We start from the raw sequence: 25,924 nt of genomic DNA, 5'->3' as shown, positions 1-25,924 counted from the left end.
ATGAGGGGAATCCTATGCTGTTTTTTTGTTGTTGTTTATTTTGGAGGAAGGGGGGTGGGGGGTGTGGGAGGGACTACGCCAGTCACTGACCTCACTGTACATCACTGGTATACAGGTGTGGAACTGGCTAGATTAGAATAGGGGGTGTAATCAGGTAGAATAGAATAGAGGTGTATAATTGGGTAGACTAGAATAAGGGGTGCATTCGAGTAGAATAGAATAGTGGGCTATAAACGTGTAGAATATAATAGGGGGGGTGGAATCAGGTAGAATACAACAGGGGTGTTTAATCTGGTAAAATAGAATACGGGGTGAATTTGGGTATAATAGAATAGGAGGGGTGTAATTGGGTAGAATAACGTATAGGGGGTGCAACTGCATCGAAAAAAAATAGAGGTAGTGTATATAACTGGGTAGATTAGAGAGGTGTAATTGGTAGAATAGAGGGGGTATAATCATTTAGGATAATATAGAGATGTGTATTCAGGTTGCGCAGTATCGGAGGCGAAGAAGCTGATTGAAATATTTAATGAGCATCTGGGAACTTATATGTTTATTTAGGCTGTTTAAGCATAAGTGTTATAAACAATTCTATAATTGAAAAACTGTTTTAGAACAATTATAATGAGATCTGCCAGCTATGTAGCTGCTGCAGAGTTGGACACAAGTCGGCCGTAATTACACCCACATTGTGTGCGTAGAGAAAAACCCTGATGTTGCTCATATTATTTGCCAAGTTACATGCATCAGTACAACCACACCGCCCCCATCTGTACACTAGATTTTATAGCAGTCATCAATATCAGTGTGCACCTACACCAGCCTTATCCTTGGTGCAAGAGATGAGTCTGAAAACTGACACACCTCTATATACGCACAACTGTACAGTGCAATTCCATCAACAAGCCCACACTGAACTTTGCCTACGTGCAAATGCCCCACTGCTGCACTGCAATACAGTGTCCTTCCTGACTGCAAGTGTAGTGTTTGTTCATTATACTCACATGCCAAATGCAGTTGCAGGTCTGTTATTACAGTTTCCTTCATTTTTAATCATTTTTCTAACCTGTATTTGTCAAATGACTGCATTTCTTGTAAACGTGTAGCTTTTCTGTGCATATATTGTGCATTGTATATTCATAGTGCTGCCTTTTACAGTCATTTAATAATAATAATAATAATAATAATAATAATAATAATAATTTTATTTATGTAGGGCTCTTTCTCCAAACAAAGTAAAGATTTCTCTGTGTTGCAAACCAAGGTGATAAACTGATGCTTTTTATACACAATGTTATATTTTACTGCCTTTTTTAAATATACAGTATAAATACAGCAAATTTTTTTTTTACATTTGAACTTTTAAAAATGCACTACAACATATTAAAAAGCAACCATACCTGTGATTTGGGTGCCCAATGCCCACCCCCTGAGGAAGAGCCTAGATCTGCAGTTACTGTGGGTTGCTAGGTCTTCCATATCTACGTTAGTCAAAGAGAACCTTTATTAAATGTATTACTATTGCTACATAATTGCTATATGATTCCCACTGAACTTCATGGAATCTAAAGCTCTTCCTCTCCCCTATGTAATAGAGGATGCAGTAATTTGGGTACCTTTATTCACATCTGATGGACCTGCCAAAAAATAGTAACATTTTGTAATTAATTTGCTGACCTCTTGTGTGCAGCCTTAAATTCTCCCATAAAGACTAACCCATGGTCCTTCCTCTTGGGTTCTCCCTTTGACTCTTTAGTGTTCTGGTGATTTGGTTACCCAGAATCTTAACACAACTATATTTCTCATTGCCTCTCATGGGAAAAACCATGACCCCCTACCCTTCCCCACAGTTATCAAGAAAATTCTGGCATTTGGCTGCAATGTAAAAATTATGGCTTATCTCAACTCAGGTTTGGGGTCGTTGATACTATTTTGCCAGACCCATCCCCACCCTTCGTTCTTCACGTGGTCTTTCAGGCCTCATGTTCTGCTTTGTTCCTCTCTAAATAAATGACAAATCTTTTTTTCAATATAACATTTTTATTGATTTTCACATCAAGATATTCACAGCAAAAACTACGAGTGTATCCAAAAATACAATGAACCTTTTCATTTCCTACATGACTTAATTGTGTTTTCTGATTATGGGTTTCCTTTGCAATTTTCTATTTTTTTTCTATTTGTTTGTTGTTTTGTTATTATGTCCGTTTCATGTACACAGATTATGTAAAATTGTTAAATTGTTAAGGGTTGCATCTTTTCACTGGTTTTCTTTGTTTTACAACTGTGTTGGTCTGCTCCCTTGTTATGTGTTGTTTTTCTCTATGAAACAATACATAATAATAATAATAATAATAATAATCAACCCTACCTTTGTTAAATTGCCTATAGAAATTATTTAATAGAAAGCAGTTATATAAAACAATGCCATGCTTTACTAGCTTTTAAGCACATTTTCAGTGCTTGCAAATTACTCAAGAAAAAACAGTTAAAAGAATTGCAGGAAAAATACAATCATGTAAACAAGCCCCCAAAGCTAACATTGAGGTTTATGCCAAACAGGGATCTATCAGAGTGGAGTTTGGAAGTTGTTCCTGTGTTCACGCAGGTTTCCTCTGATTGCTCCAGTTTCCTCCCAATGACATACTGGTAGGTTAATTGGCTTCTGATTAAAATTGGCCCTGGTGAGTGTAGAATATATTGAAGTTCTATAAATAAAGGGAAATAAAAATAAGGTGGCTAGGATGAGAAAGGATAATATTTTGGTAGTTCTTTCAATTCTTATAAAAGTAAAATCTTTTCACCTAATTTACCATTTTCTTCTTAAACCATAATAATCTCAGAAAAAAGGAACATTTTGAAGGAAAGTTCAGTTTTGCGTATTTGGATTTAGACTATATTTTCCATATGGATTTAAAGCAAGGGGGTCAAGATAAGGCATCTCTCCACTGATTTGCAAGAGTAGCTGCAGAGCTTACCCTTCAAGTTCTAAAATTATATTTATAGCCCTAGGTCATTGTTATAAAGCTCTGTACAGCTACACATACTCCTAGAAATTCAGTGTCCCCTGAGAACTTCAACCCATTAGATATCCTATTAATGTAATAGTAGAGACTTTAGTATTCCTGCACTGCATCCATATTTGTATTATAAAAGGAACCACAAACCAAGAATAATTTTTGAGGTTTAGATTTCAATTATTTCTGTAATAAAATTTCAGTCCTTTACTATATAATTGCACTATATAAAACTGCTGCAATGGATTAATTGCATTTCCAAGAGTATAGAAGAAATACAGAAATATAATTTAGATAGTGCTGTCCCACATTCTGCTCTGAACGCGTACAGTACATTCCCTACTGTATGTGCATATGCAGGTGGGCTGCATAATATTACATATATGTCATCTCTGATTTAGATTAATAATGTCAGGAAGCTGCAAGTAACATTCTTTTCCTGGCATATGTTGCCAAGTCCCTCCGAATTATTATACTGTGCCAAATTCCACCATGAAACCTTCATTTTTGTTTTTCTTGCAAACTTTATATTTAATATGTAAAAAAATTAATCAATGCATTTTCATAGCTCACATTACCAATAAAGGTTCCCAAAATTAGTTAGGCAACATTTACATATGTCATTAAACTGTAATGAGGCACCATTTAAAAAATAATATCTGGTATTGTGTAATATAGAAAGGCCCTCAGTACTTTTAATTTAAATTATGAGCAATCATTTATTTTACATAATTGTGCAATGTCCAAAAATGTAAGAATACAAAAAGAAAATATTTTCAAAATAGGTGTTTCGAAGCATAACTCCTATCTGCAGGGATGCCGAGACATTTCATTGGCCCTGGTGCCAGAGGAGGAATTTGGACTAGCACAGGGAACCAAGACCACAACAACTCGAAAAATCATTCCCTGTGAAGATTGTACACAGTGAGGGGGAGCATTGCTCCACTTTCGTGGCTGGCTTAGGCCTAGGACAAGGTAATTAGTACCTACACACCCCACACTGCAAATTTGTTGGGACAGTCCCAATTAGTGGACAAATGTGTACGTTCTTGACAAATCTGGATGGGATTTTGGAATATCTGTGTGCATTGGGGCATGGCTTACATTATATTGTCCCATTTGTGCTTGTTCAAATGTTGTGCACGTAGTGCAGTCTAGGTTGGTCCTAAGTAAACTAAAACTTCTAGCATGTTAATTTTGGCTGTAATATGTTTCGCTGACATCCATAGGGGATACTGGGGATGGTACTTTAATATGATGGGGTATAGATGGGTTCACAGGAGCTGGTGCACTTAAACCAAACTTCAGTGTGTGTATACATGTGTGTTGACTCCTCCCCTCTATGCCCCATCCCCCAGCTTCAGTTTAGAAAAAAGTGCCCCCAGAGCCGTTCAGATCTCTGGAGGGCTCCAGAGTTTTTCTTCAGTTTTGTTATTTTCTTTTATTATTTTCAGACAGACATGGTGGCAACCTGTCTGTCTGCATCGGGGGAGTTCAGGACAGGGGTTTGAGACCAACCTCTTGAAATGGTTAATGGTCCATTCCTAGGCTACAGAATTCGTCCTGAGGGAACCGTACCGCAGTGCACTGATCACGTGCGCACAGTCCCGGAGCCATGCTGCCACCCTGAGCACCTGAAGGTTCTTCTGGATGAAGATTGGTGAGTCAGAGCCGGGGACCCCGACAAGCGGGGTACCCGGCCGTTTTGGCGGCACATTGGCTCTCCAGAGTGGGCTCGATGACTCAGGAGGTAGTGCAGGCACTGGTGATCCGCTACCAGAAGGCCTTCAGGACAAGTTTAGCCATTTACCACACAGAAATAGTCAGTTTGCCGTGGAGGAGTAGAAGTGCCTTTAAGGGGGTGGAGCTTCTCTAGGAGTGGAACCAGCAGCAGCAGGGCACCATTTACAGCCAGCAGCGGTGCAGCATGAGCCTCCAGATATCCCTCAGGCTACATAGGTGGTATAGTGGGGACATTATACGGGGGAGGTGCTCTTATAACACTGGTCTTTATTAGGGACCATAGTTTTATTGCTGCCCGGTGTTAAGTTATAACTGTTAAGGTCAAGTGCATTATGGCTCCTCCTTTACTGTGCCTTTCTCCTAACAGTTGGCTGGAAAGGGCTGTGTATTCTGTGTTTTCCTGTGTGAATACCTTGTATGTGTGTGGTGGGGGTTTACTAACATGGCAGGAAAGACAGTCAAATGCAATTCCTGTGCGCAAGAATTAACACCAGCGTTTGTGGGTTCACTTGTGTGTGAACAATGCAGTGAATCTTCCCAAAGTAGCAGCAAATCTCAAGAGCATGCTCCAGCTTGGCTTGCCACTTTTAAAGGTGTCATGGCAGATATCTCTGCAGAGTTAGCCAATCTAAAAGGGAGAGAAGGGAGTTACAAAAGCTTGTAAACGCTTTAGTCACTAGCCATAGTCCATCTGCCCAACCTCCCAAACCTGCACCGCAGAAGCGGATGTTACCGTAGCTCCTCCAGTTGGCCTCTGATGAGGAGTTGCCTGAGGTTGAAGAGGGGGAGGTTGAGTTTGAGGATTCAGGGGATGCCACCCCAGTCCAGGGTGTGGAATCTCTAATTTATGCCATTAGGGAGGTGCTGCAGATTCCTGACGTACAGGATCAGGCAGCGCCTGTTTTCTTTGCAAAACCTCAGGAGTCACAGGTTACCTTCCCTGTATCAGTAGAGCTGAACAATATGTTCAAAAATATTTGGGAACGCCCTGAAAGGAAATTTCAGGTGTCTAAGAGGCTTATAGCCTTTTTTCCCTTTCCTGTAGAAGACAGGAAGGTCAGGGAAAATCCCCCCTGCTGTGGATGCTTTGGTGTCAAATCTCTCAAAGAAGACGGTGTTACCGGTACCAGGTGCATCTTCCATGAAGGACCCAGCGGCCTGAAAGGTTGACAATACACTTAAATCCATGTATGTTGCTGCAGGGGTATCACAGCATCCGGTTATAGCGAGTTGCTGGATCACAAAGGCCATGGAGAAGTGGGCTGGTGATCTCGCCTCTGGTATACAGGAGGACAGAGACCAGATGGAACTTCTCAGGTTAATGTCCCACATACAGGAGTCTGCAGCTTTTCTTTGTGAGACTGTCACAATCCTGACTGTAGGTTTTATATTTGGTGACTTACCCCTGCCATCTGTCCTGGATCCTGTGTCCTTTCACTCACGGAGTTAAACAGCTTGTCAGCACTATGAGTTTTCCTGAGTTCTCTGCCTGAGAGGTAATAGTTAATTAGCTCCACCTGTGGTGATCTCCTGTGTGAGGCTGAATTCAGTAATCTGAACTTTAAGTCTAAAAGCCAGCATCCTGTGTTTTGCAGAAGTCCAGGCTTCAGTGTTCTCTCGGCCTGCTAGGCCTCATTCTACATCACAGCCTTGACTAGAGTAGTCACATGACAGTGTCTGTTCACCTGACCCAGAGTTGTCCAATCCTCTGCCAGCCTGAGACTGTCTGCATCACCTAATCCTGCTCACCAATCATCAAGGACCAGGAAGTATAAATCAGGAGGCTGAGTTAGAATCTGGGCCAGTTCCTCGTGTCACATACAGCCTTGTGTGAGTCTTTATGCTGAGCTCCCTTAAGGTAACCTTTGTACCTAAGTTCCTGTGGAAACTCTGTTCCCTTGTTACCGTTTGGTTTACTTGTGTGTTGCCATTTGATTTCACCATTTCCCTGAGTCTCAATGTAAAGGCACAGCTGCAATGTTTCGGCTTAAAGGCACAGTACTGAATTCCGTGTTCTCCACTGAAAACCACAGCTGTCGTGTTTCAGTTTTACTACTGTTGTAGTTGGGATCTCCAGAGCTCAGTACTTCCGTGCTTCCAACACCTCCGTGCCTCAGCACCTCCGTGCTTCCAGCACCTCCGTGACTCAGCATCTCCGTGCCTCAGCACCTCAGTGCCTCAGTACCTCCGTGCTTCCAGCACCTCCGTGCCTCAGTACCTCCGTGACTCAGTACCTCCGTGACTCAGCATCTCCGTGCCTCAGCACCTCCGTGCTTCCAGCACCTCCGTGCCTCAGTACCTCCGTGCCTCAGTACCTCCATGCCTCAGTACCTCCGTGCCTCAGTACCTCCGTGCTTCCAGCACCTCCGTGCCTCAGTACCTCCGTGCCACAGCACCTCCGTGCCTCAGTACCTCCGTGCCTCAGCATCTCCGTGCTTTCAGCACCTCAGTGCCTCAGTACCTCCGTGCTTCCAGCACCTCCGTGCCTCAGTACCTCCGTGCTTCCAGCACCTCCGTGCCTCAGTACCTCCATGCCTCAGTACCTCCGTGCCTCAGTACCTCCGTGCTTCCAGCACCTCCGTGCCTCAGTACCTCCGTGCCTCAGCATCTCCGTGCTTCCAGCACCTCCGTGCCTCAGCACCCCAGTGTCTCTACGCACCCCACTGCCTCTACGCACCTCAGTGCCTCCACGCACCTGTGTCTCCAAGTACCTCAGTGTCTCCAAGCACCTCAGTGTCTCCAAGCACCTCAGTGTCTCCAAGCACCTTAGTGTCTCCAAGCACCTTAGTGTCTCCAAGCACCTCAGTGTCTCCAAGCATCTCAGTGTCCCCAAGCACCCAGTGCCCTTTAGCACAGTTGTACCTGTTATTCTTCACTGATTCATCAGCGCCTTTCCAGTTCTGTCTTTCAGGAGACTTTCAGCGCCCACACGTGCTTCCTGTCTGCCGACCTCATCCTGCATGAGGAGAACCTGGATTCGGCCATCTCTGCCGCGGTTCCTCTTCCCAGTCACCGGAAGAGACCCCGAGTCCACAACACTTCCAAACCAGGTCAGTGGTGGTATTCGTGTAGTCCTCCAGTCGCCCGCGCAGACTTCGCTAGCACCGGGTTCACAAAAACCTTAGTCATGACAGTAGGAACTGGCCACATGGACCCGGCCGAAAGTGTTTGTCTGACGCAGGACCTCCTAAGCAATATTGCAGGACGCTTGGAAGGTCTGGAGTCGACTCGGCATCAATTGGCACAGTGTCTGCAGCGGAATTCTTTCTCCAGAGATTCTCTGACCTTCTGCTCTAAGACTCCTGACCAACTGCAGATTTTCTACCAGATGTTACTACAGTTACAAGAACTTTTGCCTAGTATTCTCTCTGTGATGCCTGATCTCCTCAGGAATACTACCAACGTTGTTGATCCTGTTTTGTCCCAACCAGTTAATAGAGTCTCTTCCTCTGTGCAAGAAAAAGTTGTTCATCAGAGCTATCCACGGCCCAAGCTCTCTGAAGCTGAACGTCAGCGGCGTAGGGAGCTACACCTCTGTCTTTACTGTGGAAATTCCGGTCATTTTGTTAAAGACTGCATTCTTCGCAAGCCAGGGAATGGTGACAAATCTCAGTATCACAGTGCTTATGTCTACAAGTCATCCACAGTAGCCGATCCTGCTACTGCTGACGGGGGTATCAAGATGGCTACTCTGAAAGAGACTCAAATTTATGACTGGGGTCCGGTGATTAAAAGACCTTATCCCAAGTTGGGTGTCCAGAGAAGAATATTCAAGCCATTTAGAGTCACAGAGGAGTCCGGGTGTCCAGCCCCAGGAGGGGCGTCTTCAGAGTGTCCAGCCCCAGGAGGGGCGTCTTCAAAGTGTCTAGCCCCAGGAGGGGCGTCTTCAGAGTGTCCAGCCCCAGGGGGGGCGTCTGTGTCTTCAGCCCCAGGAGGGGCGTCTTCAGAGTGTCCAGCCCCAGGAGGGGCGTCTTCAGAGTGTCCAGCCCCAGGAGGGGCGTCTTCAGAGTGTCCAGCCCCAGGAGGGGCATCTTCAGAGTGTCCAGCCCCAGGAGGGGCGTCTTCAAAGTGTCTAGCCCCAGGAGGGGCGTCTTCAGAGTGTCCAGCCCCAAGGGGGGCGTCCGTGTCTTCAGCCCCAGTGAGGGGTTCAGAGAGACTTCAGAGCGCTGCCCAGCCAGAGAGACTTCAGAGCGCTGCCCAGCCAGAGAGACTTCAGAGCGCTGCCCAGCCAGAGAGACTACAGAGCGCTGTCCAGCCAGTGAGACTACAGAGCGCTGTCCAGCCAGTGAGACTACAGAGCGCTGTCCAGCCAGTGAGACTACAGAGCGCTGCCCTGCCAGAGAGTCTACAGAGTGCTGCCCAGCCAGAGAGTCTACAGAGTGCTGCCCAGCCAGAGAGTCTACAGAGTGCTGCCCAGCCAGAGAGTCTGCAGAGTGCTGCCCAGCCAGAGAGTCTGCAGAGTGCTGCCCAGCCAGAGAGTCTGCAGAGTGCTGCCCAGCCAGAGAGTCTGCAGAGTGCTGCCCAGCCAGAGAGTCTTCAGAGTGCTGCCCAGCCAGAGAGTCTTCAGAGTGCTGCCCAGCCAGAGAGTCTTCAGAGTGCTGCCCAGCCAGAGAGTCTTCAGAGTGCTGCCCAGCCAGATAGTCTACAGAGTGTTGCCCAGCCAGAGAGTCTACAGAGTGCTGCCCAGCCCCGCGAAGAGGGGGCTCTTGCCTCAGCCCAGCCCCGTGAAGTGGGGGCTCTTGCCTCAGCCCAGCCCCGTGAAGTGGGGGCTCTTGCCTCAGCCCAGCCCCGTGAAGTGGGGGCTCGTGCCTCAGCCCAGCCCCGTGAAGTGGGGGCTCTTGCCTCAGCCCAGCCCCGTGAAGTGGGGGCTTTTGCCTCAGCCCAGCCCCGTGAAGAGGGGGCTCCTGCCTTAGTTCAGCCCCGTGAAGAAAGGGCTCAGTCCGTCCCGGTTCCAGCCGGTCCAGCAATACTCCAGGCCCAGCTTGGTCAGTCCGTCCCGGTTCCAGCCGGTCCAGCAATACTCCAGGCTCCGCCTGGTCAGTTCGTTCCGGTTCCAGCCGGTCCAGTGTTACTCCAGGACCAGCCTGGTCAGTCTCCTTTGGTTCCGGCCAATTCAAGTATCCTCGGATCCAATCCAGTCCTACTCGTCCAGTCAAAGATTTCTCCAGTTTCAGCCTCTAAGCTTTCGTCTGATGGTTTACCACCTATTTACTTCGATGGAGATTTACTGCAATACGCCGCTCTGGTTGAACAATTTCTCTCTCGGATGGAGTCTGATCCTTCAGGTGCAGTAACTCCTTCCAACGTTACTCGATATCTGTTCCTGGCATTCAGAGGAAGAGCTTTGGAGTGGGCCAACATGCTTTTTGAGAGTAATGATCCTGTGTTCCATGACTTACAGACTTTTAGTAATGCTGTGGTTAAAGAATTTGGTCCTAAACCTATGGAATCTGACTCGGTAAAGATATCCTGCTCTAAAGGGAATGCAGAAGGAAGTTTGTGCTGTCCTCCCAGGGATAATCTAAGAATCTCCTTCGGTAAGAATCCGACCATTAAAATTGCTCATGTTGGAGTCTCTCCTAGCCCAGAGAATTTAAAACTCCAGTGCACCTCCTTTTCATCTGCAAACTGTGTATCTATGGGAGATTCATATCTTCCATTAGACTTGGACTCAGACTCTGAATTTGATCCAGTTCATGATGCTACTCCTTTCTTGGGAGGCCCCATGTTTTCTAAGGAAGGTTTTTCTTTACAGGAGATCCCGTTGTCCTTGGTCAAAACCAAACGTTCCCGTAAGAAGAAGAGGCATCAACGAAGGTCCTAAATTCTTCTGTATGAATTTCTCAAGTTCCTCTAAGATTTAAGATGGGTGTCCGGAGTCCACCCTTGAAGAGGGGGATACTGTCACAATCCCGACTGTAGGTTTTATATTTGGTGACTTACCCCTGCCATCTGTCCTGGATCCTGTGTCCTTTCACTCACGGAGTTAAACAGCTTGTCAGCACTATGAGTTTTCCTGAGTTCTCTGCCTGAGAGGTAATAGTTAATTAGCTCCACCTGTGGTGATCTCCTGTGTGAGGCTGAATTCATTAATCTGAACTTTAGGTCTAAAAGCCAGCATCCTGTGTTTTGCAGAAGTCCAGGCTTCAGTGTTCTCTCGGCCTGCTAGGCCTCATTCTACATCACAGCCTTGGCTAGAGTAGTCACATGACAGTGTCTGTTCACCTGACCCAGAGTTGTCCAATCCTCTGCCAGCCTGAGACTGTCTGCATCACCTAATCCTGCTCACCAATCATCAAGGACCAGGAAGTATAAATCAGGAGGCTGAGTTAGAATCTGGGCCAGTTCCTCGTGTCACATACAGCCTTGTGTGAGTCTTTATGCTGAGCTCCCTTAAGGTAACCTTTGTACCTAAGTTCCTGTGGAAACTCTGTTCCCTTGTTACCGTTTGGTTTACTTGTGTGTTGCCATTTGATTTCACCATTTCCCTGAGTCTCAATGTAAAGGCACAGCTGCAATGTTTCGTCTTAAAGGCACAGTACTGAATTCCGTGTTCTCCACTGAAAACCACAGCTGTCGTGTTTCAGTTTTACTACTGTTGTAGTTGGGATCTCCAGAGCTCAGTACTTCCGTGCTTCCAACACCTCCGTGCCTCAGCACCTCCGTGACTCAGCATCTCCGTGCCTCAGCACCTCAGTGCCTCAGTACCTCCGTGCTTCCAGCACCTCCGTGCCTCAGTACCTCCGTGACTCAGCATCTCCGTGCTTCCAGCACCTCCGTGCCTCAGTACCTCCGTGCCTCAGTACCTCCATGCCTCAGTACCTCCGTGCCTCAGTACCTCCGTGCTTCCAGCACCTCCGTGCCTCAGTACCTCCGTGCCACAGCACCTCTGTGCCTCAGGACCTCCGTGCCTCAGCATCTCCGTGCTTTCAGCACCTCAGTGCGTCAGTACCTCCGTGCTTCCAGCACCTCCGTGCCTCAGCACCTCCGTGCCTCAGTACCTCCGTGCTTCCAGCACCTCCGTGCCTCAGTACCTCCGTGCCTCAGTACCTCCATGCCTCAGTACCTCCATGCCTCAGTACCTCCGTGCCTCAGTACCTCAGTGCTTCCAGCACCTCCGTGCCTCAGTACCTCCGTGCCTCAGTACCTCCGTGCCTCAGCATCTCCGTGCTTCCAGCACCTCCGTGCCTCAGCACCCCAGTGTCTCTACGCACCCCACTGCCTCTACGCACCTCAGTGCCGCCACGCACCTCAGTGTCTCCAAGTACCTCAGTGTCTCCAAGCACCTCAGTGTCTCCAAGCACCTCAGTGTCTCCAAGCACCTCAGTGTCTCCAAGCATCTCAGTGTCCCCAAGCACCCCGTGCCCTTTAGCACAGTTGTACCTGTTATTCTTCACTGATTCATCAGCGCCTTTCCAGTTCTGTCTTTCAGGAGACTTTCAGCGCCCACACGTGCTTCCTGTCTGCCGACCTCATCCTGCATGAGGAGAACCTGGATTCGGCCATCTCTGCCGCGGTTCCTCTTCCCAGTCACCGGAAGAGACCCCGAGTCCACAACACTTCCAAACCAGGTCAGTGGTGGTATTCGTGTAGTCCTCCAGTCGCCCGCGCAGACTTCGCTAGCACCGGGTTCACAAAAACCTTAGTCATGACAGAGACTATCAAGGAAATAGGTTTCCTGATTGCACTCCTGATGACTGTGTCAGTTTCGGCAAAGAGAGCTTTGTGGCTGCGTCAGTGGACAGCAGACGCCAACTCTACAAAGGGCGTAGAGGGCTTATTTGGCGAAGAGTTAAGTAAGTGGATTACCCAAGTTACTGTGGGTAAATCCAACTATTTACCATATGCGGCTCCGCTAGAAGGGCATATCCAGGCCCTTCCCTGCAGTCCTTTTGGACTGCCAGATTTCGGAGCAGAGCCAGAGGTGCCTCTAATGCAGCCCGAGTTAAAAGAGGTAAAAACCGTAAGTCACCTGTTACAGAAAGCCAGGATCAGAGTGGGTCCTCAACTTCCTCTAAGCCTTCAGCATGACGCCAGATCCCAAGACCGGGAGGATCTCCAGGTTGGGGCCCGGCTAAGGTACTTGGGAAAGTTCCTGCCAGGATGCCTGGGTAAAAAGTTTAATTGCCCAGGGATACAGACTGGAGTTCGAGTTCCCTCCTCCTCACAGATTATTCAAGTCAAACTTACCAGTTTCTGTAGAGATGCGGGTAACTTTACAGTTGAAAATTGGTACAGACTCAGGTCATTGTCCCAGTTCCTTGACATCTACGAACAAAGGGCTATTATTCAAACCTTCTTGTGGTACCGAAGCCGGACGGTTCGGTCAGGCTTATCTTGAATCTCAAGTCCCTAAACCCGTATTTGTGGGTTTTCAAATTCAAGATGGAATCCTTGAGAGCGGTGGTTGCAGGATTGGAAAGGGATCAATATTTGGTGTCATTAGACATCAAGGATGCCTATCTCCATATCCCAATATGGCCGTCTCATCAGGCTTACCTGCGGTTTACCCTGCTGGAGGAACATTACCAGTTCCAGGCTTTGTCATTTGGACTCTCAATGGCACTGAGAGTGTTTACAAAGGTGATGGCGGAAATGATGGGGCAACTCATACTACAGGGAGTAGACATTGTCCCATAAGTGGACGATCTGCTAATAAAGGCCCCGTCCAGGCATCAGCTGTTGACCAGCATCAACATCACAAGGCATTTGCTGACACTTCAAGGTTGGATTCTGAATTTACAAAAGTCGTGTTTGGAACCCACACAGAGACTCCAGTTCCTGGGGATGATTCTGGACACAGTATCGCAGAAGGTATTCCTTCCTCTGGAGAAGGCTACAGCAATCCAGATGATGGTGTGATTGTTTCTGAAGTCCCAACGGGTTTCGATCCATCTCTGTATACTCTTGCTAGGGAAGATGGTGGCTTATTATGAGGCTATCCAGTACAGCAGGTTTCATGTGAGAACCTTCCAGCTGGACCTTCTCAGCAAGTGGTCAGGATCACACCTTCATATGCACCAGGTGATATGCCTATCTGTTAGGGTCTCCTGCCCTGTGCTGCCACGTCGTCATGGCAACCGGGAGACAAGTGCTAGCGGAGTAACCTGAGCGCAGCTGATACTCCGGTTCGGGTCTTTTGCTGTGCAGTGGTTATAGGCTCTGTGCACGGCAGGGGATCCGGTGCTGGTTTTTGTGCTCACAGTCTGTGAGGTCTGAGTGGGGCGTGGACAGCACCTGCTTTATAAGGCCTCTTCTCAGGGTAAGCAGATGCTGCTGAATCTTTGTTGGTTAGTCAGTTCCTGAAAGTTAACCAGTACTGTGTAGCTTTGTATTTGTTTGTTGCTTACTTCAAATAGGCCTGGGGATTTGGTATTACACTCTGCCAATCCAGACCTAGCAGTAAGACTGGAGTCAGTCGTTTAGCTTGCTGGGGTTCTGTTATTACTCTGTGAACTTAGCAAGTTTGCGGCTGTATTCTAAGACTTGCCTGTCTAATCCTGTCTCACTGTGCTAGGTGTCAGGGGTCAGTTTAGTGGCAGTAAGCTGAACCTGTGCACTGCAAGTGAGAATTAGGATTGTGAAGACTCTCCTTGTGTCTATCATTCCATCTCTGACCAAGGAGTTTACTGCCACACCCGTTGGTAACCCTTTAGGGTTTTGCTGTTGCCCTTAGCAACAGCATTTCGGGTTCTCTACGTATTAAAACACAACATCTTGCTTTTCCCATCTGAGCATTTCTAATACAAGGGAGATACCCAGTTCCTTAGCCTCTGGGCTTCTCTGTTCACTTTGTGTGTATTTTGTTACCCTATCACCTTCTGTGTACGTTATGTCATATTCCCCAGTCTGTCTGTGAGTCCATTTGTTTTGCATAACAGTTCAAACACCAGTACATTCCTGCAGGCACTGGAGTGCATAATAGTTCTGACACCAGTACTTTCCTGCAGGCACTGGTGTGCATAACATATTCAGCAGCCTAATACTCCTGTTGAAATTTTGTGGGAATATGGAGCATACCCCTCAAAATACGTTGCAACAGGTGGTCGATCAGGTGCAGGTCCTGACTCGACAATTTAATGATTTGTCCATTAAAATGCACACCTCCCAGGCTGCTGGCGGAGCTCCCGCAGCAGCACCTGCAGGGGTTAAGGAGCCGAAAGTAAATCTCCCGGATCGTTTTTCTGGAGATCGCTCGCAGTTCTTTTGTTTCAAGGAGAGCTGCAAGCTATACTTCCGGCTTAGGCCTCAGTCTTCTGGGTCGGAGATTCAGCGGGTGGGCATAGTGATTTCCTTGCTACAAGGAGACCCACAGGTCTGGGCATATGGGTTGCAGCCTGACTGTCCGTCGCTTAAAAGTGTTGATGCTTTTTTTACGGCACTGGGCATGTTGTATGATGACCCTGACAAGACGGCCTCAGCCGAGGCTCAGATTTCGATCCTTAAGCAAGGGCGAAGGCCAGTTGAGGTTTACTGTACGGAGTTTCGGAGGTTGGTCCATGATACCCAGTGGAATGACCCAGCCCTGAGACACCAGTACCGAAGAGGTCTTTCTAACCAGATAAAGGACCAACTGGTACAATATCCCTTGCCTGATAGCTTGGATCAGCTCATGCAGTTATCCATCCGGGTGGATAGATGGCTGAGAGAGCGTAGGCTTGAAAGGGAGACTGAGATTTCCTTCCTTCCCAAGGGAACCTCAGACTCTGAGGAATTTTCCGAGGAGCCTATGCAGATTGGGGCTACCCGCCTCTCCTCGCGTGAGAAGACGCGGAGGAGACAGCAGGGGTTGTGTTTGTACTGTGGGAATAAAGGTCATGTGGTAGTATCATGCCCAGAAAAGCCGGAAAACTTCAGGGCCTGAGGGTGATGGGAAATATCCTGTCAGGCCAGAAGTCAGAATTTCCCAAGAAGACTTTTATCATTCCGGTGACCTTGAAGATCCTCGGTCAAACTGTCAAGACTGAGGCCTTTGTGGACAGTGGGGCCGAAGGGGTTTTTATGGACCGCCAATTCGCCCTGAAACACTCTGTTCCCTTAGTACCCTTGGCATCGGAAATTGAGATTTGTGGGTTAAACGGGGAACCATTATCCCAAGGTAAAATTACCTCTTGCACTAGCCAGATTTCTTTGTTTATTGGAGCCACACACTCTGAAAAATTGTCCTTTTATGTGACTGTCTGTACTTTTGCCCCATTGGTGTTGGGGTTACCCTGGTTAAGGGCCCACAATCCTCAATTTGACTGGGTCTCTGGGGAGATTCTTAGTTGGGGTACTGATTGTTTCAGGAGTTGCTTGAGCCTTCCAGTCAGGCTCTCGCAGCTAAGTTTGCCAGGATTGCCAGGGTGTTATGCAGATTTTGCGGACGTGTTCTCCAAAAAAGTTGCAGAGGTACTACCTCCCCATCGCCCCTATGACTGTGCCATTGATTTGTTGCCAAATGCTAAGCTTCCCAAGAGCAGGTTGTACTCCCTGTCACGTCCTGAGACTCAGGCTATGGCAGAGTACATTCAGGAGAACTTGGCTAAGGGATTTATCAGACCTTCACAGTCTCCAGTTGGGTCGGGGTTCTTCTTCGTGGGTAAAAAGGACGGTTCGTTGCGACCCTGCATCGACTTCAGGGAATTGAACCGTATCACGATTAAAAACTCATACCCACTGCCTCTCATTTCGGTCTTGTTTGACCAGCTTCGTACTGCTACCATTTTTTCTAAGATTGACCTACGCGGTGCGTACAATCTAATCCGAATAAGAGAGGGGGATGAATGGAAGACTGCCTTTAATACCCACTCAGGGCATTATGAATATTTGGTGATGCCTTTTGGGCTCTGTAATGCCCCGGCAGTCTTCCAGGATTTCATGAATGATGTGCTCAGGGAATATTTGGATAGATTCTTAGTTGTATACTTAGATGACATCCTAATCTTCTCCCATTCCCTGGAGGAACATCGGAAGCATGTACGCTTAGTCCTCCAGAAACTCAGAGACCACCGGCTTGGGGCGAAGCTGGAGAAGTGCGAATTTGAAGTTCAGCAAATCGCATTTCTAGGATATATTATCTCCCCAGAAGGTTTCCAAATGGAGGGTTCCAAGGTACAGGCAGTCCTGGATTGGGTGCAGCCCACTAGTTTGAAGGCGCTTCAGCGTTTCCTGGGCTTTGCGAATTTTTATAGACGATTTATCGCTGGATTTTCGTCTATAGTGGCGCCCTTGGTGGCACTCACTAAGAAAGGGGCGGATGTTGCTCACTGGTCTTGTGAAGCTAAAGCGGCTTTTGCCCGTCTCAAAAGGGCATTTGTTTCGGCCAAGGTGCTGCGACACCCAGATCCAGAGCGTCCTTTTGTGGTGGAGGTGGATGCCTCTGAGATGGGTATTGGGGCAGTGCTTTCTCAGATGGGAGTGTCTGATAATCGCCTTCATCCCTGTGCTTACTTTTCCCGTAAATTTTCGCCTGCCGAGATGAATTATGACGTGGGTAACCGGGAATTGTTGGCTATTAAGGATGCACTCGAGGAGTGGAGACACTGGCTTGAGGGGGCTAAGTTTGTGGTCTCAATTCTCACTGACCATAAGAATCTGGCATATTTAGAGTCAGCGAAGCGTCTCAATGCCAGGCAGGCACGATGGGCTTTGTTTTTTGCTCGCTTTAATTTTTTGATAACATATCGCCCTGGGTCAAAAAACATCAAGGCTGATGCGCTCTCGCGGAGTTTTGCTCCAATCCAGGAGACCACCGAGGAGCCGTTGCCCATTGTTTCCCCATCATGTATTAAAGTGGGCATTACCCAGGACCTCTTATCATTAGTCCTTAGAGCACAGGAGCAGGCTCCTCCAGACCTTCCGGTAGGTCTTTTGTTTGTGCCTCCTAGGTTAAGACAGCGAGTGTTCCTGGAATTCCATGCCAAGAAGTCGGCAGGTCACCCGGGTATTGCCAGAACTCGGGAGTTGCTATCTAGGGCGGTGTGGTGGCCCTCGGTGGCTAAGGATGTGGATCAGTGGGTTCGGGCATGTGACATCTGTGCCCGAAATAAGACTCCTAGAGGGGTTCCTGTTGGCCCATTACATCCACTCTCTATCCCATCTAAGCCATGGACCCACATTTCAATGGATTTTGTGGTGGACTTGCCCAAATCCTCGGGGATGACAGCCATCTGGGTTGTCGTTGACAGGTTTTCGAAGATGGCGCACTTCGTTCCACTGGTTGGGCTGCCATCAGCCAGACGCCTGTCTGAATTATTTATGCTGCATGTTGTGCGTCTCCACGGGTTGCCACTTGATGTGGTCTCTGACCGCGGATCCCAGTTTGTGGCCAAATTCTGGAGGGCATTTTGTTCCGATCTCCAGATTTCTGTCAGCTTGTCGTCAGGCTACCATCCGCAGTCTAATGGGCAGACTGAAAGGGTGAACCAGTCCTTGGAGCAGTTCCTCAGGTGTTATGTCTCCAAGTGTCAGACTGACAGGGTTGCTCATCTGTCCATGGCGGAGTTTGCCTATAACAACGCGGCTCACTCTGCTACAGGGATCTCTCCCTTCCTTTGTGTGTATGGGCATCATCCTAAGGCCAATTCTTTTGACCCCCTGGACTCCACGCCTGGTGGCTCCTCTGTGGTTTCGGTCCTTAGAGGTATTTGGCGGAAAGTGAAGAAAGCCCTTGTGTCTGTGTCATTAGTGACCAAAAGGGTTTTTGATAAGCGGAAAAGACCCTGCAGCTTCAAATTAGGAGACTTCGTCTGGTTGTCTACCAAGAATTTGAAGTTGAGACATCTCATAAGTTAGGCCCCCGGTTCATCGGCCCTTATAAGATCACCAGGGTTATCAATCCGGTGGCATTTCAGTTAGATCTGCCCCGTTCTTTGGGTATCAATAAAACATTTCATTGTTCCCTTTTAAAACGGGCGATTAGTAATCCTTCTTCCAGTGGAAGACCTTCCCCTCTTCTGATACGTGGCCAGAGGGAGTTTGTTGTTGAAAGGATTCTTGACTCCAAGGTGGTTCGGGGTCGGCTGTCATTTTTGGTGCACTGGAAGGGGTATGGCCCGGAGGAGCGGTCGTGGGTGCGCAGTTGTGATCTTCATGCCCCCAGACTGATACGCTCTTTCTTCTCGCAGTTCCCCGATAAACCCGGTGGTAGGGGTTCTTTGACCCCTCGTAAGAGGGGGGGTACTGTTAGGGTCTCCTGCCCTGTGCTGCCACGTCGTCATGGCAACCGGGAGACAAGTGCTAGCGGAGTAACCTGAGCGCAGCTGATACTCCGGTCCGGGTCTTTTGCTGTGCAGTGGTTATAGGCTCTGTGCACGGCAGGGGATCCGGTGCTGGTTTTTGTGCTCACAGTCTGTGAGGTCTGAGTGGGGCGTGGACAGCACCTGCTTTATAAGGCCTCTTCTCAGGGTAAGCAGATGCTGCTGAATCTTTGTTGGTTAGTCAGTTCCTGAAAGTTAACCAGTACTGTGTAGCTTTGTATTTGTTTGTTGCTTACTGCAAATAGGCCTGGGGATTTGGTATTACACTCTGCCAATCCAGACCTAGCAGTAAGACTGGAGTCAGTCGTTTAGCTTGCTGGGGTTCTGTTATTACTCTGTGAACTTAGCAAGTTTGCGGCTGTATTCTAAGACTTGCCTGTCTAATCCTGTCTCACTGTGCTAGGTGTCAGGGGTCAGTTTAGTGGCAGTAAGCTGAACCTGTGCACTGCAAGTGAGAATTAGGATTGTGAAGACTCTCCTTGTGTCTATCATTCCATCTCTGACCAAGGAGTTTACTGCCACACCCGTTGGTAACCCTTTAGGGTTTTGCTGTTGCCCTTAGCAACATCATTTCGGGTTCTCTACGTATTAAAACACAACATCTTGCTTTTCCCATCTGAGCATTTCTAATACAAGGGAGATACCCAGTTCCTTAGCCTCTGGGCTTCTCTGTTCACTTTGTGTGTATTTTGTTACCCTATCACCTTCTGTGTACGTTATGTCATATTCCCCAGTCTGTCTGTGAGTCCATTTGTTTTGCATAACAGTTCAAACACCAGTACATTCCTGCAGGCACTGGAGTGCATAATAGTTCTGACACCAGTACTTTCCTGCAGGCACTGGTGTGCATAACACTATCGCCTCAAACAAGAGTATCACTCCTGTGGTGGTCGCAGACCTCTCACTTAGCGGAGGGTTGGTCCTTTGCAACATATCCTTGGATACTACTGACGACGGATGCGTACATAAACCGCCAGGGTGGAACAAAAAGCAGAGCGGCAATGAAGGAAGTGTCCAAGATTCTTCTCTGTGCAGAAAAGCATGCAAGAGCCATATCCGCCATCTTCATACAAGGAGTGGACAACTGGGAAGCGGACTTCCTAAGCAGACACGACCTGCACCCAGGGGAGTGTGGTCTTCATTTACATGTCTTCCAGCAGATAATCCATCGGTGGTGTTGCCCACGGATAGATCTGATGGCGTCCAGGAACAACAAGAAACTTCCATGCTATTGTTCCAGAACTCGAGATCCACAAGCAGTAGTGGTGGATGCCTTGATGTCGGACTGGAATTACTTGTTGGTATACTTGTTCCCTTCGTTCCCGTTACTCTCCAGGATTCTCAGACGAGTACAGCAGGAGGGAATCTGGGCAATTCTGATTGCCTCGGATTGGCCTCGTAGGACCTGGTACTTGAAGCTTCTGTCCCTGTTGGAAGAAGACCCTTGGCCCTTGCTGATCCGATAAGATTTTTTTCAGCAAGGCCCCTTAGTCTATCCAGACTTACGGCGGCTGCGTTTAACAGCATGGAAGCTGTGAGGAAGATTTTAGCTCGGAAGGGCATTCCTGGTGCGGTCATCACTACTATGATTCAAGCCAGGAAGGCGGTCATATCTCGTCATTATCATCTAATATGGAACAGATATGTTTCATGGTGTAAAGGATGAAAATTCTCTCCGATGGAATATAAGCTTGCCCGCCTTTTGAGGTTTCTACAGGCTGGTGTGGACATGGGCCTCTGGTTGGGCTCTCTGAAGATTCAGATTTCCGCCTTGTATATCTTTTTTCAGAGGCAACTTGCGGCCCTCCCAGTCCTTTCCTAAGGGAGTGCTGCACATCCAGCCACCTTTTGTTCCACTTATGGCACCCTGGGATCTGAATGTGGTCCTAGAATTTCTACAGTCTTCCTGGTTTGAGCCTTTGCAGACGGTGGAAGAGAAGTTCCTGACATGGAAAATGGTTATGCCATTAGCCTTGGTGTCAGCCAGGTGAGTCTCGGAATTGGGGGCCTTGTCTTGCAAAGTCCCTATTTGATGTTTCACAAGGACAGAGCGGAGCTGCTCACTCATCAGACGTTTCTGCCTAAGTTGGTCTCTGCTTTTCATATTAATGAACCGATTGTGGTTCCTGTCCTGTTGTCCGAGCATTGAGGATCTATGCCAGGAGGACTGCTCATTTCCGAATGTCGGATTCCCTTTTTGTCTTGTATGATGTCTCCAAGATTGGATGCCCTGCCACCAAGCAGTCTAATGCTCGCTGGATGAAGCTCACTATTCAGCAGTCTTATTCCTCAGATAAATTGCCTAGGCCTCCTTCTATTACTGCCCACTCTACGAGATCGGTGAGCTCCTCCTGGGCTGCTGCCCGGGGGGGTCTCAGCATTGCAGTTATGTCGTGCCGCTATACACTTTTGTGAAGTTTTACAGGTTTGATACCCTAGCATTAGAGGATACTCAATTTAGATGTTTTGTTCTGCAGGGGGCTCAGCACACTCCCACCTGTTTTGGGAGCTTTGGGACGTCCCCATCATACTAAAGTACCATCCCCAGTATCCCCTATGGATGTCAAAGAAAATAGGATTTTAATTACCTATCGGTAAATCATTTTCTCGTAGTCCATAGGGATACTGGGCGCCCACCTCTGTGCTTCGTAAAGTTTTTTTCTTTTTCCCTGCATTGGTATTTAGTTTCGGTATGAAACTCGTTTGGATCAGCTTGCTGTCCTCATACTATCTCAGTTGTTACTGTTCTGTTTGGTGTGTGCTGGTTATGTTTACGTATTCCAGTTCGGGTTATGTTTGGATAGGTTCTTACTTGTTGGCTTCTGGTCTATCTCCTCCTCTCAATATATGTTCCGTCTCCTTCGGGCACAGTTTTTCTTAACTGAAGCTGGGGGAGGGGGCATAGAGGGGAGGAGCCAGCACACATACATACACACACTGAAGTTTGGTTTAAGTGCACCGGCTCCTGTGTACCCATCTATACCCCATTGTACTAAAGTACCATCCCCAGTATCCCCTATGGCAGTGATCTCCAACCCGTAGCTTGCAAGCTACCGGTAGCTCGCTGTAGTATTTTCGGTAGCTCACAGAGCGCACGGGCTTGGGCAGTCACTGGCACTCCTCCTCCCTTCATTTTTAAAATGGCCGTCAGCCAATCAGTGCTCGTGGACCGGCAGTGGCGGCACCACTCACTTACTGGCACCATATTTTAAATGCCCGCCGCCACCGGAGACTCACTGCAGCTGCTCTCCAGACTTCACAGGAGAGGCATGCGCTGCGCTCTCCTCCCCTTCCGTCCCTCATACAGGAGGAGCAGCACCGGCGGCAGTAGAAGCCAGCAAGGGTTAGCACTGTGTGGGGCACTGTATAGGACACTGCGGGGGGGGGGGGGGATTTTATCTGGTGCTAGGGGGGGCATTTTAAATGGCACTGCAGGGGGGAATTGTATCTGGCACTGGTGGGGGCATTGTATCTGGCACTGCTGGGGGGCATTATTTGTGTGTCTGGCACTGCTGGGGGGCATTATTTGTGTATCTGGCACTGCTGGGGCATTGTTTGTGTATCTGGCACTGCTGAGGGGCATTATTTGTGTATGTGGCACTGCTGAGGGGCATTATTTGTGTATCTGGCACTACGCGGGGGGGGCATTACTTGTAGTTGTGAGGCCACACCCACTTTTGTGAGGCCACACACACTTTTGCAGGAATGCACGTGCATTGGGGGGAGGGGGTAGCTCCTTCAGAGATTTTATTTTCCGAAAGTAGCTCACACCCCAATTAAGGTTGGAGACCACTGCCCTATGGACTATGAGAAAAGGATTTACCGGTAGGTAATTAAAATCCTATTTTTTTAATACTCCTGTATACGGGCACTCCTTCCTCATGTATGTTTCATCCCTATCACTATCCTTACTTCCAATGCTCCTTGTGTCTCGTCTCCTAGTCTCTTTCAGTGACTTTGACTCCGTGTGCATGCCTTTTACGGGGACAGTCTCAGTGAACTGCCCTTCGTTACCCCTCTATCTTGTGCTGTGAAGACACATGGAGTGACCCTACACTTGCCTTTGTCTGTTCATACCCAGTTCAGCGCGGAAGCTAATAATAATAATAATAATAATAATAATAATAATAATAAGATGATGATAAAGTTAATTAGTAACTTACAGTGGCTATAAATGCAATTGACCATTTTGAGCGTTTTCAGATTTTGCTGGGTTACAATTTGGAACTTAGATAGATTTTTATCAAAGTTTATTCCCACTAACAAAAAGTCCTTTGTGAGCTCCCTAAGGTAGTTGGTGCATTTCCAAGCAAAGGCTACAAAAACAAGGTAAAAGAACATTCCAAGTAGATCTGGGACAAGGTCACTGAGAAATACTAATCAGGAAAAGGGTACAAGAATAGTTCTAAGGCACTGAATATACCCCCAAGCATACTGTAATGAAAACAAAATTGCAGAAAATATGGAAAAACTGTGATTCTGCCAAGAACACGTCATCCTCAAAAACTGGGGGTCCAGAGTGAGAGGAGCTGTCGAAAGGGAGGCCAGCAATAGGCCAATAGCAATCTAAAGTCTTCCATGATGGGAGTAGCTGTGCAAAGGAACAACAACAGCACATGCTTCATAAATCTGGGTAGTAAGACAGGGTGGAAAGAAGTAAATCCTGCTCGAAACATCAGTTATTTATTTATTTACAGTATTTATATTGCCAGTTATTTATTTAGTGCACGCATATTCTGCAGCGCTTCACAGAGAATATTTGGTTATTTACATCAGTCCCTGTCTCAGTGGCGCTTACAATCCAAATTTCCTATCACATGTACCATCACATTTCCTATCACATGTACCATCCTTTTTTTTGTTTGTTTGTAGCCAGTTAACCTACCAGTATATTTTTGGATTGTGGGAAGAAACTTGAGTACCTGGAAGAAACCCACAGACGTTTGGGGTAAATATACAAACCCCACACAGTTAGGATCGTGGTGGAGATCAAACCCAAGGCCTCAGTGCTGTGAGGCAGTAATGCTAACCATTACGCCATGAATGCTGCCCATCATAGCCCGTGTTAGTCCAGTGAGACCAAGATGAACTGTTCAGCCACAATGTTAAGCACGAATACTAATACAATCAGTTATTTTCATTTTCTTGTTCCTACTTAATTTTGACAAATGTTTAAATAAAGTTTTGTTTTTGAAACACTATCAACGACTTTGTGTTGTATAGTGAGAATATTTTTCAATTAAACCCATCATGATATATGATTAACACCATAGGCGTAACTCATACTTGCCTACCTGACCCTCTCCATGAGGTAGAAAATGCTCTGTTCCTGGACTTTCCTGGTAATGTATGATTGCAATCACCTGTGGTGAGCTAGTTAATTGATAAGAAAGGCGTTTCACCACAGGTGATGGCAATCATACATTACCAGGAAAGTCCAGGAACAGAGCATTTTCTCCCTCATGGAGAGGGTCAGGTAGGCAAGTATGGCGTAACTGTGGGAGGCAACAGAGTTGGCTGCCGCTGGGCTCCTGCTCTGTAGGGGGGCACTGCGCCTTCCATTCTGTGTTCAGCAAAACCATTTAATTATCTCTTCCGTGGCTGTCTCTCCTCCCCCACAAGTCCCTGCACCTTACAAGTCAGACCCTCTTTATTGTAGATGCACATTTTAGAAGTGTCATACCCAGGATTATAACCCCCAACCTATTACACTGGAAGCTGGCACCTTATTGATGGAGCTATTTGTTTGTATAGGAAGTGCGAGGAATCTAACTATGGGGGTCATTCCGAGTTGTTCGCTCGGTAAAAATCTTCGCATTGCAGCGATTTTCCGCTTAATGCGCAATGTCCGCACTGCGACTGCGCCAAGTAAATTTGCTATGCAGTTAGGATTTTTACTCACGGCTTTTTCATTGTTCTGGCGATCGTAATGTGATTGACAGGAAATGGGTGTTACTGGGCGGAAACAGGCCGTTTTATGGGCGTGTGGGAAAAAACGCTACCGTTTCCGGAAAAAACGCAGGAGTGGCCGGAGAAACGGGGGAGTGTCTGGGCGAACGCTGGGTGTGTTTGTGACGTCAAACCAGGAACGACAAGCACTGAACTGATCGCAGATGCCGAGTAAGTCTGAAGCTACTCAGAAACTGCTACGAGGTGTGTAATCGCAATATTGCGAATACATCGTTCGCAATTTTAAGATGCTAAGATTCACTCCCAGTAGGCGGCGGCTTAGCATGAGCAAATCTGCTAAAATCCGCTTGCGAGCGAACAACTCGGAATGACCCCCATATGAAGTTACTTCTCTGACAATTACACGTAACTTCATATAGTTAGAAATCTTATACTTCATATTCAGGAGCAAATAGCTCCATCAGTAAGGTGCCTGCTTCAAGTGTAACAGGTTGTGTGGGTTAAAATCCTGGGTATGACACTTGTAAAATAATTGTCAGAGAAGTAGTCAGCATTGTGAGTGACTGATATGTAGTGTGTGGCTGCGCACTACATAGATCTGCCTAGTTGCAATGGTTGTGAAGAGACAATTCTAAGTAGCTTCATATAATTAGAATCTGCTGCCTTGCTCACAGGTGCCAATAGCTTGATCAGCAAGGTGTCTGCCTTTTGTGTAATAGGTCATGAGTTCTACTCCTGTGTATGACTGCTAAGAAATGTGTGATTTACTATAAATGATAATGAAATGTAAATATTTATACTTTTTTTTCCAGAACACTCCATAGGCCAAATGTAATAGAGTGAGAGTTTCAAAAAGTGAGAGATTTGGTAAGGTTTTGCAGGTTTTTTTAAAACAGCACAGCAAGATCAGCCTGGTTTTGCAATGTAAATGATTGCCACTTAAAAAAAAAACCTGAAAAACCTTACGAAATCTCTCACTTTCTGAAACTCTTAAGGGCCCCATACACTACAACG

General features: G+C 47.2%; 1 protein-coding gene and 1 long non-coding RNA gene across 4 annotated transcripts in view; both read left to right on the top strand.

The window, feature by feature from the left end:
• Positions 1 to 1,267, top strand: part of LOC134944750 (uncharacterized) — an 82,528-nt gene extending 81,261 nt beyond the window's left edge. The window contains exon 3 of the long non-coding RNA XR_010181939.1: positions 1,217 to 1,267. This is a non-coding gene — a long non-coding RNA (uncharacterized LOC134944750). The remainder of the gene's footprint in view (positions 1 to 1,216) is intronic.
• Positions 1 to 25,924, top strand: part of CERS6 (ceramide synthase 6) — a 694,449-nt gene that overhangs the window by 111,655 nt on the left and 556,870 nt on the right. The window lies entirely within an intron of this gene.

Source organism: Pseudophryne corroboree, chromosome 7 (genome assembly GCF_028390025.1).
Source record: "Pseudophryne corroboree isolate aPseCor3 chromosome 7, aPseCor3.hap2, whole genome shotgun sequence".
Classification (NCBI taxonomy): domain Eukaryota; kingdom Metazoa; phylum Chordata; class Amphibia; order Anura; family Myobatrachidae; genus Pseudophryne; species Pseudophryne corroboree.
Note: the sequence above shows the minus strand (reverse complement) of the source record. Positions and strands in the feature narration are given on the sequence as shown.